We start from the raw sequence: 19,904 nt of genomic DNA on the forward strand, positions 1-19,904 counted from the left end.
AGCTCCTCCAATCTAGCCACAGATATTCTGTTTGAAGAGACACATTGACTGCCATGTTCATCAGTAAACGAGCCACCACTCAATGGACCATTGATGAGCCATCCTAGTCGGGTCTTAACGGCATAAGGCCCATCTGCTTGGCTGTGTATGATTCTCCAAGGGTCTAATGCCCATGGGGCATTGGCTCCAATGAGCAGACCAATATCTGCTTTAATGGTGGCGAGTTGAACGTCTTTCAAATAAGGCCACTTTTGTATGTCTTCCTTTGTAGCAATATTTCCATGGCTCACTGGAATTCTGTCTTGTGTGAGGACTTCAGGCAGTTCTATGAAATTGGATCCTTCAAAGCTGCTCACCTCCAATCCTGTTATGCAGTGTGTACCCACAGCTCTCTCTTGCCCCATGGTTCTGAGTAGGATTTCTGTTCTTCTGCCCTCCACGTGAAGATCCTCCATCAACCTCTGTGTGCAAAAGGATGCAGAACTTCCTGGGTCTAGAAACGCATAGGTAAGGATGGCATGGTTGCTTTTAATAGACTTGACCTTCACAGGCACAATAGCAAACTTGCAGTCCGACACACCAGCCCCAGTATGCTTAGGCATGGTCATCGGATTGCTGCTGTTAACTGTACAGGCTGAGGATTGTGTAACTGGGCCACTAGGGTTGGTGGCTTGTTGCATAGAGGGTGACTTGACTGGGACTTGATGTTTTCTCTGACATATCTGACAAGTCAGATGCCTTTTACATGCACTACTGATATGGCCTTTAAGAAGACACACAAAACACATTCCGTTATTCTTTAAAAATTCAACCTTCTCCTTGTGTTACTGCAGCACCATCTGATGGCAGGATTCCATAAAGCGATCTCCTTTGCAGAAGAGGCATGGTTTACTATAGGCCATTCTTGGCTGCGTCTCCAGGTGGCTTTTAGATATGCTCCCTTCACTATGCCATGCTTTGGCTGTTACTGGGACGATGGTAGTGGCAAAGCTTTTCTTGGTTATGGGTCACTTCTGTTCAGTTGTTCTTGTGACTTTAGTAGCTAGATCCTGAATGGAGCCAAACACTGGATCTAACAATATTCTGGCTTGCTTCTCAAGGAATTCCACAATATGATGGAATCTGGTTCGGCGTTGTGTATGCTCCTGTATCTCGCATGCTTTGCTTCTCCATCGTTCCCGTAGCTTGTATGGCAGCTTAGACAAAATTAACTTTAAATTGGAAGGGGTGTCGAGCTCTGTCATATCTGGTAGACTGTTAACTATGTTACAACAGCTTCTTAAATACAATGCATAGCTGTGGAGCTCTTTACCATCTTCAGATTTTATTATATTCCATTTTAAAGCTTTCTGAATGTAAGCAGTGCTAAGGCGATATGGATCACCAAAGTGTTCATTAAGAAGGCGTCTGGCCTCTGAGTATCCAGCCTGGGCATCCATATGCAAACAGCTTTGAACTAACTCTTTAGGGCTACATCCACACGACAACGGCAACGAGATGTTATTTAAAAATATATCGCGTCCAAATGGGCAACGATCAGTAAAATATCAGGTCCATATGGCAACGCAACGCTTGCTGAAAACGATGCAATACACATGCCACACCTCTAGGGGCGCTGTAAGACGGTCCCTTCGGAGACACCAGAACAATAGAAGAAGTAAGGACGCATGCACATAAACTATTATGCGCGAGACTTCATATTAGCCACAAAGTCAGGAAAATCTGTTCGTAAAATTACATTATAATGACCAAATACAATGAAAAGTATTTTTCCAGTCTCACCTGTGAAAGGTAATCCCATGTGATCTCATTTGGACGGCAAACCTGTTGGTACAGTTAAACGCAGCTAATCTTTATTCTCCGCTTTGACCTATCCAATATGGCGGCGAGGATGACGTATGATTCTACGCGGAAGGCGGCGTCTTTAATGGTCCGGAATAAATTGAATGCTACACGTTGCTGGATTAATTTGCTCTTCTACGCCCTTTTTGAGGAATGTATTGTAGGACTTAAACCATCATCTGAAGAGGTGAGATCGCTCCTTTTTTTCTCTATTTTTGCTGGCGGGATTGACTCTGCCCTAAGGGCAGATTCTCTCTCTCTCTCTCTCTCTCTCTCTCTCACTTTGCACTATTACACAATAAATATTCACAGTGAAAATATTTTGTAAGCGCGTTTCATGAACCAAGTTATAGGATTTGTTGACAACTCGCATCGAGTTCGTTACACTTCTACCCGGCGTGAAGCACTCACAGTCATGTGGTTGTGACGTCATCGTAAACAAATCCGTTCTACTCATCCAGACGACTTCACAATGGCAATGTTGCCAGATCTTTCCATTCTGGAACCCGTTCTCAAAAAGATTGCGTTTTGGGCACCCAAAACGCCGGTGCCGTGTGGACGCCAGGCCTAAATGATAAGCAATTGTATCTGAGTCACCTGAATCCGTTGCCGTGTGGACAGGGCCTAGGTTGACCAGATGTATACTGCTCGAGGAAGTAGAGCCTATCTAGGTCATTCTCAGTCTTTTGTGCAATACAATGTTCAAAGGCATTAATGAAAGGAAGGTAACTTATTAGATCACCATTGAAAGTTGGGGAGAGAAGTCTGAAGTCTGTTTTTGATGCTGAATAATCAAATCAGCAAGCTCATTTTGAGTAACCTGCGCATTTGGTTGTCCAGGTTGAAGATTAGGTGGAGGAATGGATTGCTCCATTCTGCGCTTCCTAATTGTGGGCTGACTGACATTAATTGTAGCCGATGTTTGTGTTTGCAATGTTGGTCCAGGCAGAGTGTGTGATGCTGCTTCAGTGTTAATAATAGGCTTATGCATTGTGGGCCTTGGCTGTTTAGGTTCCTCCTCCATAATTCTCTGTAGAGGCATTTTGGGAATTGTCCCTATCCTAGTGAATTCAACAGGAAATGGCTCTGACATCGCAACAGATTTACCGGGATAGCTGTCAAGATACTCATTCATTCCATCATCTTGCATCTGCGAGACAAAGTCACCTGTGGATTGAAGCTGATCACTGGATTCATAACTCTCAAAAACCTTTAATTTAGCATCAGCTGCTGCAATATCTGTTTCAAGTTCGATCAATTCCATTTTTCTTTGAAGTTGCACCTTTTCTAGTTCGAGTGCGTGCTTTTGTTTCAAGCCGTGCGCTTTGGCCGCAAGCGCTGCCTTTTCGGCAGCCGCTTGTGCGCACAAGGATGACACCGACGAGACCTTTGAACCTGAGGATTTAGGCAGCTGGGCCATAGAAGGTTCACGCTGCACGTTCACGTGAAGAACCGGACCCTGGGCCATTAAACTTCATGCTTGGATGTTCACGTGTTGCGTCTGTTCTACTTTGACCGAGTAACCAACAATATGGACTCTTCGGATGACGACGATTGCCTCATTCTGCTTTTACTGAGACAGAGGAAGAGAAAAAGGAACAGAATTTGGAGCCGAGAACACTTCCTTCTGAGAGAAACCCGTGGTGAATTTCACCGAACATTCTATAATCTGCTTGACAATCCCGATGAAGAACTATTTTTCAATTATACCATTCAATTATATTTTTTCTGAAGTTTTCCCCTGAAAGCATAGCGTTATCTCCCTAGACCCGTTCTGATTGGCTGGCGCGGCGGTGACCGCATGCATTGACTGGAATTTCCGTCTTCACGCCTAGAAAAAAGTGTGCATGTTCATTTCACGCTTCACGCGTGAAGTGTGCAGCGTGCAACATGAACGCCGTTCTATGGCCCAGAGCAAGTCATGCTACGTTTGTCCACTTTTCTTTACACGCGTGTAGCGTGCAGCATGCAGCGTGAACCTTCTATGGCCCAGCAGCCTTAGACTCAGTCTTAGGCTGCTGGGCCATAGAAGATTCACGCTGCACGCTGCACGCTACACGTTCACGTGAAGAACCGGACCCTGGGCCATTAAACTTCATGCTTGGATGTTCACGTGTTGCGTCTGTTCTACTTTGACCGAGTAATACAACAATAACCAACAATATGGACTCTTCGGATGACGACGATTGCCTCATTCTGCTTTTACTGAGACAGAGGAAGAGAAAAAGGAACAGAATTTGGAGCCGAGAACACTTCCTTCTGAGAGAAACCCGTGGTGAATTTCACCGAACATTCTATAATCTGCTTGACAATCCCGATGAAGAACTATTTTTCAATTATACCATTCAATTATATTTTTTCTGAAGTTTTCCCCTGAAAGCATAGAGTTATCTCCCTAGACCCGTTCTGATTGGCTGGCGCGGCGGCGACCGCATGCATTGACTGGAATTTCCATCTTCACGCCTAGAAAAAAGTGTGCATGTTCATTTCATGCTTCACGCGTGAAGTGTGCAGCGTGCAACGTGAACGCCGTTCTATGGCCCAGAGCAAGTCATGCTACGTTTGTCCACTTTTCTTTACACGCGTGTAGCGTGCAGCATGCAGCGTGAACCTTCTATGGCCCAGCAGCCTTAGATACACTGTCTTCTGGACTTATCTCTGATTTGTGGATCAGATTTAGATTTTTTTCCACAGATCAACCTCATGTAAAAAGCTCTCAAACACGGCCACTTTAGGCTCATACCACTCAGTGCGATATTTTCCCTTGTCTTCGTCAGACAGCAACGCTTGAACAGATAAATGCGCTTCAGACAGTTCATTCATTGCAGTTCTTAATGCGGCAACACTTTCGTCAATCATTTCAACACTTGCATGAGCATCAAACAAAGCCCTTGTTTCATTCATTTTTCTTGTACAAACCCCCAGTTTCCCACCGCGAGTGGCGGTTAGAACTTTCAAGCTTTGTTCAATCATTGTTTCAGCATCTAATTATTTGGGCATACACTGTGCGATTTAAATACACTCCACTTAGTTATTGTTTACAGTCACTTTCGCGATCTGTGTTCAGCATTTAAAGTCCACTTGTTTAGAAATGATCACCTTCGTAATGTTTTGTTTTTAGGCCATCCCTTTGTTCTCGTTCTAAACAGGAAACTTGAGAATCCAAAGCGCTTCAGGAAATAAACTTTTACTCACGGACCGGAGACTTGTAGGACAACGTTACATCCAATAATCCTTCCAATGCTTTGTCTTCGTCACGAAGTTTCAAAGCCGACAGTCCATAGTCCATGAAAAGCTCCAAAACTTTAATCCAAGGGAGTTTTTTTACTTAATGTTGCGGCCTCCGACGCAGTTCAAAATTTGCGCGGAGACGCTCTGACGGGAGCAGCCAGTGAAGTTAATGACACGTGGGTTACTTTCTTAACTTAAACGTTTAAATAACGTTTAACGTTTATTTGTTTTAAATCCTTTTACATTTCTGTTTGCCACGGTCAAAAAACTGTGTCCCCTTCCTACTCCCGCCAGCTGATTCAAAATCACCTGTGTGCGTAAGGTGAAAGGAGGTGGGGCCATGTAGTATCTAACGTGGATCTAAATCTGTGCCCATTATTGCCCAAACACCCTGTGACACAGACTGACTACATCGGCATAATCAATAATAATATTTAACTTATTCTATTCATACTAACAAAATGAAACAACAAAATAGCAAAAATGGCTCCAACAAATGGCTTCACCAAAAGAAAATTAAAGTTCTGAATGTCCCAGCCAGAGCCCAGACCTAAATCCAATTGAAAATCTGTGGGGTGACCTGAAGATGGCTGTGCACAAGAGATGCCCTCGCAATCTGACAGATTTGGAGCGCTTTTGCAAGGAAGAGTGGGCAAATATTGCCAAGTCTAGATGTGGCAGGATGATAGACTACTACCAAAAAAGACTGAATGCTGTAATTAAATCAAAAGGTGCTTCAATAAAGTATTAGTTTAAGGGTGTATACACTTATGCAACCAGCTTATTGCATGTTTTTTATTTATATTTTTCCCCCTAACAGATTTGTTTGTTTTTCAATTGAATTGTAAATCAATTGAAAGCCCATATGAGATGACTTATATGTTGATAATGGTAAACATCTGGTTATCATTAACCATTTTAAAGTTATAGCCCTTTGAAAACCCAAGACCTTGAGTTTGATCTTTCAAGGTCACTCAAGATCAAAGATCACTGGGCCAAATAAAGCCCATATGGCACTTCCTATAAGTTGATAATGGTAAATATCTATCTACCATCAACTGTTTTCAAGTTATAGCCCTCTGAAAATCCGTGACATTGAGTTTGACCGTTCAAGGTCAAAGATCATGGTGCCAAATGAAAAGCCATATAGGTTTTCCTATATGCTCATAATAGTAAACATCTGTCTATTGGCAACCATTTTTGAGTTATAATGGAAAATGTTATTTTGACCGAAAGGTTGACCTTTCCGGTGACTTTGACCTTCACCTTGACCCGATTACCCTCAAAATTTAATCAGGTAATCTATGGACCATTGCCCACCTACCCTGAAAATTTGAACCTAATTGTTATAACCGTCTAGACGCTAGATTGTTAACAGGCAGACAAACAAACAAACAAACCGCACTGACTACAATGTCTCACCTCGCTTACTCTGTTGTGGGCGAGGTAAAAAATAATAAATGTATTGTATGCATCACACAAGCATGAACACTACAAACTTCAAAATGGAGAAGTGGCAAAAAGTGTGGGCATTTTATTCCAAGCTAAAAGCTCCAATGTCTTATAATTGGGCCCATTACATTATCCCACATTCTATAACACTGTCTGAACAATATCTCACTGGAAGAACAGGAAACCTATTGAGGATTCCAGGACAAGTAGTATTACAGAGAACCTGGAATTAAGGCCTATTTTATATGGCCTCTGGACAATTGGGCCCTTTCTACAGAAAACCACAATCAACTAAAAATATACAGAGTTTTCAATAAACAAAACAAAGAACATTACATTCATTCCATGTCAGCTCTTTTTTTTTTTAATAATTTTTATTTATTTATTTATTTATTTATTTATTTATTTTTGCACAACTTCTCCCACAGTTCAGGAGTTAGTTGCCTTTTGTGAGAGCAGTAAACCATGCCTGCAAAAGAAGAGAGATGCTCCACTGGTGGCGATGATGGCAAAGTGGTGCTGAATCTCACAAAAAGTAGCTTGATCAGTGGATATGAATTCAGTGAAGACAGATCCTTCCTGGGATCCTCCAGGAAGTGAAGGGTCTCTAACTTTGCTTTGGTTGTTTGGTAAAAACTCTGTATCCACCTGGCTGTCATTTCCTCTTGCTGGGAATGAAGACAGTCGACACAGACAGTGAAACAAAACATGCCCCTGTCTCAACTTTTTTTTTTAAATGTGTTGCTGACATCAAATTCAAAATGAGCATATTTTTCAAAAAACACTAATAGTTCTGTTTCAACATTTGGTACGTTGTCTCCGTGATTTGCAAATTAACGCATTCTGTTCTTATTTACAGTTTACACAGCGTCCCAACTTTTTCACAAAACCCATTTACATTCAACACAGGAATTTTCTTTTTAATGCAAAAATGTAACAATGTGATCATTATGAAGCGCAAAATATGACAAAGGAGACCCCGAACTGTTGAGCAACTGAAATTGTATATCAGGCAAGAATGGGACATTTCTCTTTCAAAACTATAGCAATTGGTCTCCTCAGTTCCCAAACGTTTACAGTGTTGTTAAAAGTAGAGGTGATGCAACACAGCCCATATGGAAAAGAAATAGAAGAAACTTATAAAAAATATAACTTTCCATCACCTTCAGTTTATGTTTCATGTATTATGCATCATATAAGGAATACGATTTACTCCTGAAAGTGGCCACTTTTGCATTACTATATTGTTCTGATAAATACGCAAATTATACAAGTTTCATTTTGTTCAAATTTACTGAGGATCTTATATCTGTTTTCACTGTTGTATGCTTTACATACAAGTTTCAGACAAAGGACATACAAATTTTATAAGATTTATCTACATCTTTTCCATATGGGAGTGGTAAACATGCCCCGTCTCAACTTTTTTTAAACGTGTTGCCGAAATCAAATTCAAAATGAGCATATTTTTCAAAAAACACTAACATTTCTTCGTTTCAACATTTGATATGTTGTCTCTGTGATTTGCAAATTAATACATTCTGCTCTTATTTACAGTTTGCACAGCGTCCCAACTTTTTTGGAATTGGGGTTATACCTTAAGGCAGTTTCCAAAGTCCACCACCGTAGCTTCTTTCCTTTCCATCTGAGCAGTCCACAACGAGTGTGCTCAGTGGTGGACACAACAGCATGTGTCAAATGATTTACTTGCTTTTATCCAAAGACAGTGATAGGCTACATTTAGTAGTTCAATTGTCAGACTGGCGATGAAGGTAACAGGGTAATAAAATAACATTTTATTAAGTATTTTAAGTATTTCAAATACACAAAATACAATGGGACCAATAATCGTAAATTAGAGTTATTATTTCAAATCAAATCAAATCAAGTTTATTTGTACAGCGCTTTTAACAATAAACATTGTCGCAAAGCAGCTTTACAGAATTTGAACGACTTAAAACATGAGCTAATTTCATCCCTAATCTATCCCCAATGAGCAAGCCTGTGGCGACGGTGGCAAGGAAAAACTCCCTCAGACGACATGAGGAAGAAACCTCGAGAGGAACCAGACTCAAAAGGGAACCCATCCTCATTTGGGCAACAACAGACAGCCTGACTATAATATTAACAGTTTTAACAGGTATAACCCTCAACTGTCCTCATGGGGCCGTCCTTCACAGGAGTGGGGCGATAAAACTCCGACCAGACACAGGGCACCAGGATGGATCAAGCAGGTCCGAGGGGCAGAAGAGGCCAGCATCTCAATCCCAGGATCAACATGTAACTCAGAGGGACAGATGGGGGGGGAGAGAAAGAAAACACGTTGTTAGGTATGCCCTAAAAATGACAAGTATTAAATCTGTGTGGTAGGCTCGCAGAGACGAGAGTCTTTACATCAGGCATGACGCACAATGGCATGTTAATATGGTAAAAAATATATCATGACCTGCTCTGGCTGGATGCTTGATTGGGTGATGGGAGCACACTCCTCAGCAATGATGAGATGCAGATGGGACCCTTAGGCCTGGCCAAGACAATTCAGTTACATTTCACTGGGTCTGGGACATGCGACAGAACGTCTGACGGCCGATTCCCTGCAGGCTACGATAGCCAGTCGAGGTCCCCACCGTCTCCACCAAAAGATTTCCTGTTGACTCCATGTAACTCAGAGGGACAGATTTGGGGTGGGGGGGGGGGAAGAGAAAGAAAACACAGGTGGTTAGGTATGCCCAATGTCACCTGAATAAGTAGGAACAGTATACATATTGCACCGAGTACAAGCAGGGACTCCGGCAACTAACTATGACAGCATAACTAAAAGGAGAGAGCCAGAAGGTAACACAGGCATGAGGGAGCCCCGGGACATAAAGCAGCCAGCCACTGCACCGTCAACAAACTCGAGTGAGCAAGCGAGTGGGGACTGACAGCATCCATACATCCCAGTTTACCAAAACACTCTATGTCTGAGGACCCTCCAGATCTACTCCTTTACCTCATAAACACCATTAACAAAAGGCTTGACTAAACAGATATGTTTTCAGCCTAGACTTAAATGCTGAGACTGTGTCTGATTCCCGAACATTACTTGGAAGGCTGTTCCATAACAGTGGGGCTTTGTAAGAAAAGGCTCTGCCCCCTGATGTAGCCTTCACTATACGAGGTACCAGCAGATAGCCTGCACCTTTTGATCTAAGTAGGCGTGGCGGGTCATAGAGGAGCAGAAGTTCACTCAGGTACTGTGGTGCGAGACCATTTAGTGCTTTAAAGGTCAATAGTAGTATTTTATAATCAATACGAAATTTGATTGGGAGCCAATGCAGTGTGGATAAGACAGGCGTGATGTGGTCATATTTTCTAGTTCTAGTAAGGACTCTTGCTGCGGCATTTTGAACTAACTGGAGCTTGTTTATGCACTTATTGGAACATCCAGACAGTAAGGCATTACAATAATCCAACCTGGAGGTAACGAAAGCATGGACTAGTTTTTCTGCATCATGCAATGACATTAAATTTCTTATCTTTGCAATATTTCTGAGATGAAAGAAAGCTATCCGGGTGATGTTATCAATGTGAGTTTCGAATGAAAGACTGGGGTCAATAATCACTCCGAGGTCTTTTACTGCTGCACGTGAAGAAACGGAAAGGCCATCCAGAGTTACTGTGTAATCAGAAAACTTACTTCTAGCTTTATGTGGTCCTAGCACAAGTACTTCAGTCTTGTCAGAGTTAAGCAGAAGGAAATTTATAAGCATCCAGTGTCTAATGTCCTTAACACATTCCTCAATTTTATTAAGCTGGTGTCTCTCATCAGGTTTTGCAGAGACATACAACTGTGTGTCATCAGCATAACAGTGGAAACTAATACAATGTTTACGAATAATATCGCCCAAAGGTAACATATATAGAGAAAAAAGCAGTGGACCCAAGATAGAACCTTGTGGAACACCAAACTTTACCTCGGTACGTCTAGAAATATCACCATTTATATCGACATACTGATAACGATCAGTTAGATAAGACCTGAGCCAGGAGAGGGCCATTCCCTTAACTCCCACAACATTTTCTAGTCTATCCAGAAGAATGGAATGATCAATGGTATCAAATGCTGCACTAAGGTCAAGCAACACAAGTAGCGAGACACAGCCCTGATCAGACGCCAACAGTAGGTCGTTTACTACTTTAACCAGAGCTGTCTCTGTGCTATGATGAGGTCTAAATCCTGACTGATACATTTCATGGATGTTATTCCTATGTAAATATGAGCATAACTGCTGTGCCACAGCTTTTTCAAGGATCTTGGAGATAAAGGGGAGGTTTGATATTGGCCGATAATTGGACAGCTGACAGGGATCAAGGTCAGGTTTTTTAATCAGGGGTTTGATAACTGCTAGTTTAAAGGATTTGGGTACATAGCCAATCATAAGAGAAGAATTTATTATTTTTAGAAGCGGTTCAATTACTTCAGGTATTATCTGTTTGAATAGATGTGTCGGTAAGGGATCTAGTACGCAAGTTGAGGCTTTTGATGTAGAGATTAATGAGAGTAATTCAGTTTCTTTTAGGGGAGTAAAACATTCTAACTGATGATCTGATACAGTTATATTGTTAACTACAAGGTCGCTTTCATTGTCTAACCTTAAATTAGTAGTTTGAATTTTTTGTCGGATATTCTCAATTTTGTCATTAAAAAAATTCATGAAGTCGTTGCTACTACATACTGCAGGTGTGCATGTGTTGATAGTGGACTTATTCCTGGTTAATTTTGCTACAGTATTAAATAGGAATCTATGATTATTTTTGTTATCTTCTATTAGGGAGGAGAGATATGTTGATCTCGCAGCACTAAGAGCTTTTCTATACTTCAGGAAGCTCTCCTTCCACGCCAATTTGAACACTACCAATTTTGTTTGACGCCATTTACGTTCCAATTTTCGAGTGGTCTGTTTTAATGTGCGAGTGTCATCATTATACCAGGGTGCTAATTTTTTGTCTCTGACCATTTTCCTTTTTAGAGGAGCTACATTATCTAAAGTATGGCGGAATGTTGACTCTAAGCATTCAGTTGCCTGATCGAGTTCTGCAGGGGCTGACAATGACCCAATCAAAGTTGATAACTCTGGGAGATCATTTATAAAGCTCTGTGCAGTAGTTGACGTGAAAGTACGTTTAATACAGTAGCGTGGTGAGGTGCATATATTATTACTCAGACATATTTTGAATGAGATGAGACAATGATCTGAGATAACTTCAGACTGTGGAAGTATGACTATATTGTCTACGTTTAATCTGAATGTTAGTATTAGATCAAGGGTGTGACCACCATTATGGGTCGGTCCTATGACATTCTGCTTAATCCCGACTGAATCTAAGATGGACACAAACGCTGTTTTTAAAGGGTCTTCTGGGTTATCGAAGTGAATATTAAAATCTCCGACAACTAAAGCTTTGTCTAAGGAAATAACCAAATCTGAGATAAAATCTGCAAATTCAGAAAGAAACTCAGAATATGGCCCCGGGGGCCTGTAAATAATAAGCAATGGAATTAACTGGGTAGACTTATTTTTTGAGGCTACATACATTATATGAGTATGAAGAACTTCAAATGTATTAAATTTATAACCAGGTTTGTGTGTTACACCTAGATAATCGTTATAAATAACCGCGACGCCTCCTCCTCTGCCAGTTAGACGAGGCTGGTGTATATAACTGTATCCAGGAGGACTCGCTTCATTTAATGCTATATATTCATTTGGCTTAATCCATGTTTCTGTTAAACACAGTACATTAAACTCCTGATCAGTAATGAGTTCATTAACCATTAGCGCTTTAGATGTAAGAGATCTAATATTTAATAGCCCCACCTTTAGATCAAAGGTGCTGGCAGCAGCTGTACAGTCAGTCTGATCTAATTTTATATTGATTAGGTTACTGGAACAAACTCTCTGAAAATTTCTACCTTTTTGTTGAGCTCGGGGAACAGACACAGTCTCGATGTAGTGGGCCCTGAGTGACGACTCTGTGCAGCTAGCAGACAGTCGGTTTAGCCTGTTCGTCTGCTCCCTGGCCTTGGCTCTGGATTGTCAGAAATTAACTAGGCCTGTTCTGAGACTATGACCTATGCTGCAGGAAATGAGAGCAGCACCTTCCTGAGTGGGATGGATACCGTCCCGCCCTAACAGGCCAGCAGTGCCCTCAAAATTAGCCCAATTATCTATAAAGCCCACACTGTTTTCAGAGCACCACCTGGACAGCCAGCAGTTCAGCGACCATAACCTGCTGTAAGCTACATCGCCACGCCGCATTGGGATGGGGCCAGAGCATACTACAGCATCGGACATCGCCTTCGCTAATTTAAACACCTCTACAAAGTTACTCTTAGTAACCTCAGACTGACGAAGGCGTATATCATTAGCTCCTGCATGGATAACTATCTTTGAGAACCTATGCTTGCCTAGGACCCTAAGATTACCTGCTATGTCCGGCGCCCTGGCTCCCGGTATACACCTGACTAAAGCTGCTGGTGCCCCTAAAGGCTGAGCTAATTTCACATGCCGTATGATAGAGTCCCCTATAACCAGAGCTCTTTCAGGTTTCTCAGTGGGTGCATCACTAAGGAGAGCAAACCTGTTCGACACGTGACGCGGAGAGGAGTGGTGCTCCCGTGGGCGAGCCTCAGCGGTAGCTTTGGCTCTACGCTTATGCCGCCGAGCCGTCACCCATTCGCCCCGCTGTAAGGGCTCTAATGCCGGAGTTGGAGGATTGCTAACTCCACCTAGGGCGTCCAGACTTTCCCTAACAGAAACTACACTGTTCTCACGCTCACTAACCTGCTCTAAAACCTGGACACGCGCTTCTAGCACTGAAATCTTCTCCGTCAGAGAGCTAACTAATCTGCACTTATCACAAGTAAAGCTAATAGAGCTATCGCTAGTGACGGAGGAAGAATGACTAAACATCCTGCACTCAGCACACTGAACAGGCTGAAGGTGTGCCATGATGAAAAGATTCACGTACCTTAAATGAAGATCTGTTGATATTAAAGCAGATCAGATGGCCTCCGCTTGTGGAGGAGAAAAAAAGAAAGCTTCCGGTCTCGGGGTTCTTCCGAAAAAAGAAAGAGAAAAAACCGGAAAAAAAAAAAACCGGAAAAAGGAAAGCGAAAGTGAAAAGTACAAAAATGAAAGCGACAGTATAATAAAAATGAAGACGATACTGGAAATTTATTTATAGAAAAAAGTTAAAAAAAGGATTAGTAATTAACGCCGGCACTCGCGGGAAAAAAGATTCGGCGCGAATTATTTCATTTTGGTTTCCCTGTTTATTATTTGTTCTGTTTTTAGTTGAAAAAAGGAAAACAAACACGAATCTCTCATTTTTTGGTCATACAGAAAAACAGGAAAACGAAATAGTGAGTCGTTTTTTTGTTTTTCGTTTTCCAGATTGAATGGAATACTTGAATGATCGGATGATACACGGACCATACACGGACCTATTTTGTTATAAATTGCATTTGATTTTTTTTCGTCCACCAAAATACAAATTACAAAATATTCAAAAGTAATTAAATGCATATTTTAAACACATTTAATTAAAATACTGCCCATCTCTGAAAATAGTTTATCCATTTTTAAATTTTTTATTTAAGCACTAGTATTTCCTTCAGGAAATGCAGATCTAGTTGTTGTTGGCATAATAGTGATTCAAAAAAAATTTCAAATTCTGTTTTCCAAGCTTCACCCTGATCATTCACTGCTATGTGTGCAATTAATCTTTTATGGAGTATTGTGGGCGTGGGACTCGTCTGACGAGTTTCAAGGAGTCTACCGAGCGACAAAAATAGTTGATGCTGTTAAAAATTGCGACAGAAAAGTTTGCGCATGCGCGATGAAAACAAAACCAATATTTGGGTTCGGCTGCAAGTACAAGCTTCATGTCTCAAGTAGAGTAGTCCAATTACAGCTGCGTCTGTGACGTCAGCTCTATAAGCCTATTCAAATGAAACTGCTTGGCCAACACTCCTTAGCAGCCAGGAAGTTACCTTCTTTGAGTCGTTTGTCTTGATTCTGACCAGTAGGAACAGTTGCATCACTCGACAGATAAAACCTAAGTTTTATGTTCGACAGCGTCAACTCTCAACACTGACAGTTTACATGTTAGAAGTTGGACCTGAATCTCGCGTCAATATTTGACAGCAACAACTGTTCTCGATACACCGGGACATTGTCTTGAACTACTGCTGCTTTGAAAACTCGAGACCGGGAGCAATCAATCTCTCGGTTTAAAAATGGTCAGCGACGGACAAGTACATAATTTATTTTAAACGGGATAGACATAGATAATTTTCATCCTAAATTCGATGTTGTTTTAGATGTCTTGTTTGTAACCTTCAACTAGTACCCATTTTATTCCAAGTCGTAAAAATACTTGGGTCGGGACCGAAAAACTCGGAGCTCCACATGCCTGCTGAATTATAACTTTAAATGGATTTTTTTTTTACGACATCAAGCCTTTAAACGCCCGACCCCATCACGGCGCAGAGCAGAGGTATGTGCTCATCTCTCAACAACTCCAAACCAGCTGTCATCAAATGAATAATTTTCGATGTTGACATATAAACGTGTACAAATATGTGAAAGTATCTTATGTTAGCATTAATTTAGATTTGTAGAAGTTGTATTGTAAGCTATAAACGTGTGATAGAAAAAAACGCATAGCATCAAATTACACATTGTCAGGATTTAGGACGCCACAGAAGTAAGAGACCATGTTTGACACCGACAGGCTTTTGACAAAGAAATACATTGTTTTTCAAAGCCACTCAAAACAATACCTTTATCACATATTTAGGCTTTTTGCATACAGCTTTTCACTTGGATTTGGCCTTTAGTTCTAACCGTCATCGCCTTCGCTGTTTTGTAGCTTTTCTACTGCGGTCTCGTTATCAAACCATCGGAGTTTCTTGGTTTCACTATCAGACGCTGAACTGTACGCGAGGCGGAGCAGCGAGTATGGAAAGCCAGAAGGGTCTTTAAAACGTCTTTGAAAGATTAAAAAAAAAAAGTAGTTTACTAGACACTAAGATGTACATTAATTATAATTATATAGTGCATTAATGCATACTGGATTGGAGGAATTATTAAATATCTTCCACTGATTAGTTTTTCAATGTAATAGAATTGGTGTCTGGTAGTGGCTGGGGTTGAATATTGTTTGATAAATTGTGTGGTATAGAAAGTTTGTGCACACATTAATCAAATATACCATGCATTGAGAGGCTCCACGGTCACTACATGCCCCAATACACAGTCCTTCTTCTCTGTCTTCTTTTCCTACGTTATGGCACGGAAAAATCCCAGAGCTTGGGGTTCCTGTGTTAGAAGTCATGTATTTCGTAAACTGCTAGCTCCATGGCCAGTCTATCAACCTTACTTTGATCATGAATCAATAAAGATTACTTGGTCCAACATGTTGATAATATTGATCTAAACAGTCCCCGTCCCCTCCCCACTTCAGCTAAGAAGAAAACTTCCAGTGTACTCTGCCGGCACTACCATTTTGGAAATCACATGATGCATTGCTGCGGGCTGATTGGTTGAAAGGTGAGTGATGTTGAATTCGTCTGCAAGAAACCACGCACCGATATTTTAAATGTGAACTGTCAAAATGAGTAACAAAAATGGGACTAAAGGCTCACAACGTACCGTGTCATGGTATGGAAGGGTTGGAAATTAAACAAGTGGTACACAAAGTCTAAATTTATGATGCACTATGTGGCTTCAAATCCTTATTCTCAAGTTTATTTGGGAGCACTGATTGGGGGATACTGATGGGTAAAACAGCACGGTGCGTAAAGTTCCCGAACACTATTCGAGCTTTGGTCAATCAGCATGCAAGAATGCAATCGCATGATTTTCAATCATGGTGGCGCTGGTGGAGATGAACTTCTTGGCTCAATTCAGAAAATCGGCAGCAGGGGACACTAATATTGATTTGAAGTTACCGAAATGTTGATTCGAGAAACCTTTGTTTTGTGATCAGAGACCAATAGATTGTATGTGGAGTGGACTGTTCATGAATTACAGCTTTGAGGATTTTTCCATGTCATAACTTGTAGGAAAAGAAGACTGAGGAGGATTGTGTACTGGGGCATGTGTACTAGCAACTGTGAGTGGCTCCGGTTGAAATTATGGATTCTCTGAGGTGACTGGCATAGTACTATTTTCTGAGGGGTGCAGCCCCTCAGAAAATAGTACTATGTTAGTTACAGAAGAGAATTCATAATTATTGGTTCCTCTCAGTGCATGGTATATTTGATTTATAGTCCTTATCAAAAATTCCAAACTAAGTGTTAACTACAAATAACTAGAAATAAATCTGGAAAAAAAAATCACTAGGCATGATCATATGTAAATCTACACACAGAAATGCTCACGGAGCCACAGCTGTGACTCAAGTTAGCCATATAGCTTGAAATTGTGATGCCGTATACCATGACTGATTCACACCATATCCCCCCCCTTTTTTTTTAAATAAATATTGTGAGATACATTACTTAATCAATTGTGGAATTATTTTATGTCACATGAGCCATCCTTGGCCAATCCCTGCACAGGAATTTTTTTGATGAGGGATATAATTTTTGTTTAGGTTCACTGGGTCAAATATCAAATGATTTATAGTTCATATATGCAATCAGCATAATATACTAAAGAATCTTTAATAGATTCAGGAAGTTTGTCATATGCATAGTAAAAACACGGAGGTTCAGACGATGCAATGAAATTCTTACTTTGTTGCTCTTCTTACACACAACGATAATGCACACTCAACAAACACATGACAGAAAGATGCACCAAAAAAAAGGGGGAATAAATGTAGTAAAACTAAATGGGTAAAAGAAGTGCAAAAAAACCTGAGTTAATTTGTAAAGTAACTCTGTGCTTTGTGCAAACAGGTACGGTAGCTGCAGTGGGGATGCTGGAGAATCGGAGTGCAGTATTTAGTGTGTTGTTTTGTTCAGGAGCCTGACAGCCTGTGGATAGAAACTGTTTGTGAGTCTTGTAGTCTTTGATTTGACACTCCGGTAGCGTCTCCCTGACTGTGTTGTGGGTGTGTGTGGTCCTTAATAATGTTATGGGCCCTCCTGATGACCCTGGTGTTGTAAATGCCCTGTAGTGATGGGAAGGCTGTTCCAGAAATGGACTGAACAGTCTTTATCACCCACTGGAGAGCCTTACTGTCCTGAGCAGTGCAGTTTCCACACCACACTGTGATGGAGCTGATGACGCTCTCGACTGTGCATCTGTAGAAGTTGCTGAGGATTTTGGTTGTCATGCCAAACTTCCCCAGCTTTCTCAAGAAATACAGTCTGTGCTGTGACTTCTTCAGAAGCTGCCGAGTGTTGTGAGACCAGGGGAGGTCCTCACTGATGTGAGTGCCGAGGAACTTAAAAGTTCTTACCCTCTCCACCTCTGTCTCCCCAGTGTATACTGGGGCATGCTGCTCACTCCTCCTCCTAGGATCAATAATCATATCCTTGGTCTTATCTGTATTTAAGGAGAGATTATTTTCCTGGCACCAGGCCACCAGTCCTGCCACCTCTCTCCTATATGCTGTCTCCTCTCTACCGGTAATCAGTCCAATGAATGTGGTGTTGTCCACAAACTTTTTATAATGCTTGTGTTGGACTCAGAGGCCACACAGTCAATAGTATGAGTATGTTAAATTTGAGCCCATTTTACTACAGTGTATTGACTTTTTTTTTTTTGATTGCCTTTCAGGAAGCACTCTCCAAACCTATTGAACACTCACCACATGTGTCAGGCTCATACATGACTTAACTGGGGGTGGTTGGGGGCACGGGCGCAGATAGAGGGGGGGACGGGGGGAATTCGTCCCACCCAGGTTTAAATTCACCTCGTTCGGTCCCCCCCACTTATAGGGAGGAAAAACTGTCTATGCTGTCTTTCTTTGCATAAGGCAAACCTCACGGAAAAATCAAAAGACTAATTACCATTCGGTTTATTGAGGTGCACAGCAGTACAGACATAGTTGCAACTGCGCAGACTGCACGGGTTGCGAGCTCAAGCTTGGTTGCTATGGTTACCCACAACAAGTTTGACAGGCATATCGGGGACAGCGCCTCCTAGTTCAGGACCCCAACACGGCATGATGAAGGGTGCCGAAAGGCAGAAAACGATTGCATCGTTTTTTCAAAAAACAACAACTGTAAGTAAACTGTGCCTTACTTTATCATATCACCTTACAATTTTTTGATAGTCTGTTCAAAGTAATGTCGTAGTGAAAGTAAAATCGTACGGAGTAGAGATGCCTTTCTGGTAGCCTCCTTCTTTCGGTGGTAGCCTGTAGATACAGTGCTCAGAAGGCAGTTTTAATGTTTAATCTGGCATTCCCTGCCATAATTTCAGCGAGCATATTGTTTCATAAGGAAACTTTGCGAAGAGTTGTTGACTGACTGCCGCTCACGCAACACACAGGCACAGTTAGAAAGTCAGGATGCACTGGTTTACACTTTACACACACACACACGTAGTCCAGCCTTTCGCTATGTTTACAGTTGGAACTTAGCGGTTTTAAAACTAGTTTTGCAGTTTCTGTGCGTGATGATAATGTGTAAACTTTGGATTTCATTAGGCTATGTTAAAATGTTATCATTGTCCTGGCCTGCAGGTAGTTCCTGGTGATGGCAGTGAGGGAGGTGAAATAACATGTATACACACTATCGTTCAAAAGTTTAGGGTCACCCAGACAATTTTGTGTTTTTCCATGAAAAGTCACACTTTTATTTACCACCATAAGTTGTAAAATGAATAGAAAATATATAGTCAAGACATTTTTCTGGCCATTTTGAGCATTTAATCGACCCCACAAATGTGATGCTCCAGAAACTCAATCTGCTCAAAGGAAGGTCAGTTTTATAGCTTCTCTAAAGAGCTCAACTGTTTTCAGCTGTGCTAACATGATTGTACAAGGGTTTTCTAATCATCCATTAGCCTTCTGAGGCAATGAGCAAACACATTGCACCATTAGAACACTGGAGTGAGAGTTGCTGGAAATGGGCCTCTATAGACCTATGGAGATATTGCACCAAAAACCAGACATTTGCAGCTAGAATAGTCATTTACCACATTAGCAATGTATAGAGTGTATTTCTGATTAGTTTAAAGTGATCTTCATTGAAAAGAACAGTGCTTTTCTTTCAAAAATAAGGACATTTCAAAGTGACCCCAAACTTTTGAATGGTAGTGTGTGTGTGTGTGTATATATATATATATATATATATATATATATATATATATATATATATATATAATATATATATATATATATATACACACACATATATATATACACAGAAT

The 19,904-nt window shown here is 41.1% G+C and overlaps 1 protein-coding gene across 15 annotated transcripts in view; it reads left to right on the forward strand.

Annotated features, from left to right (window-relative positions):
- The first annotated feature begins 14,535 nt into the window (after positions 1-14,535).
- Positions 14,536-19,904, forward strand: part of rapgef6 (Rap guanine nucleotide exchange factor (GEF) 6) — a 721,150-nt gene continuing 715,781 nt past the window's right edge. For 10 of the 15 annotated variants that reach the window (XR_009655729.1, XM_060935824.1, XM_060935835.1 and 7 more), the window contains exons 1-2: positions 14,536-15,069; positions 16,039-16,124. The gene's annotated coding sequence lies outside the window, so the exon portion shown is untranslated. Of the gene's footprint in view, positions 15,070-16,038; positions 16,125-17,555; positions 17,577-19,904 lie in introns of those variants that run through there. The other 5 variants (XM_060935825.1, XM_060935832.1, XM_060935831.1 and 2 more) reach the window with 3 other exon arrangements.

The sequence above is a fragment of the Neoarius graeffei genome, chromosome 12 (assembly GCF_027579695.1).
Source record: "Neoarius graeffei isolate fNeoGra1 chromosome 12, fNeoGra1.pri, whole genome shotgun sequence".
NCBI classification, from domain to species: Eukaryota; Metazoa; Chordata; class Actinopteri; order Siluriformes; family Ariidae; genus Neoarius; species Neoarius graeffei.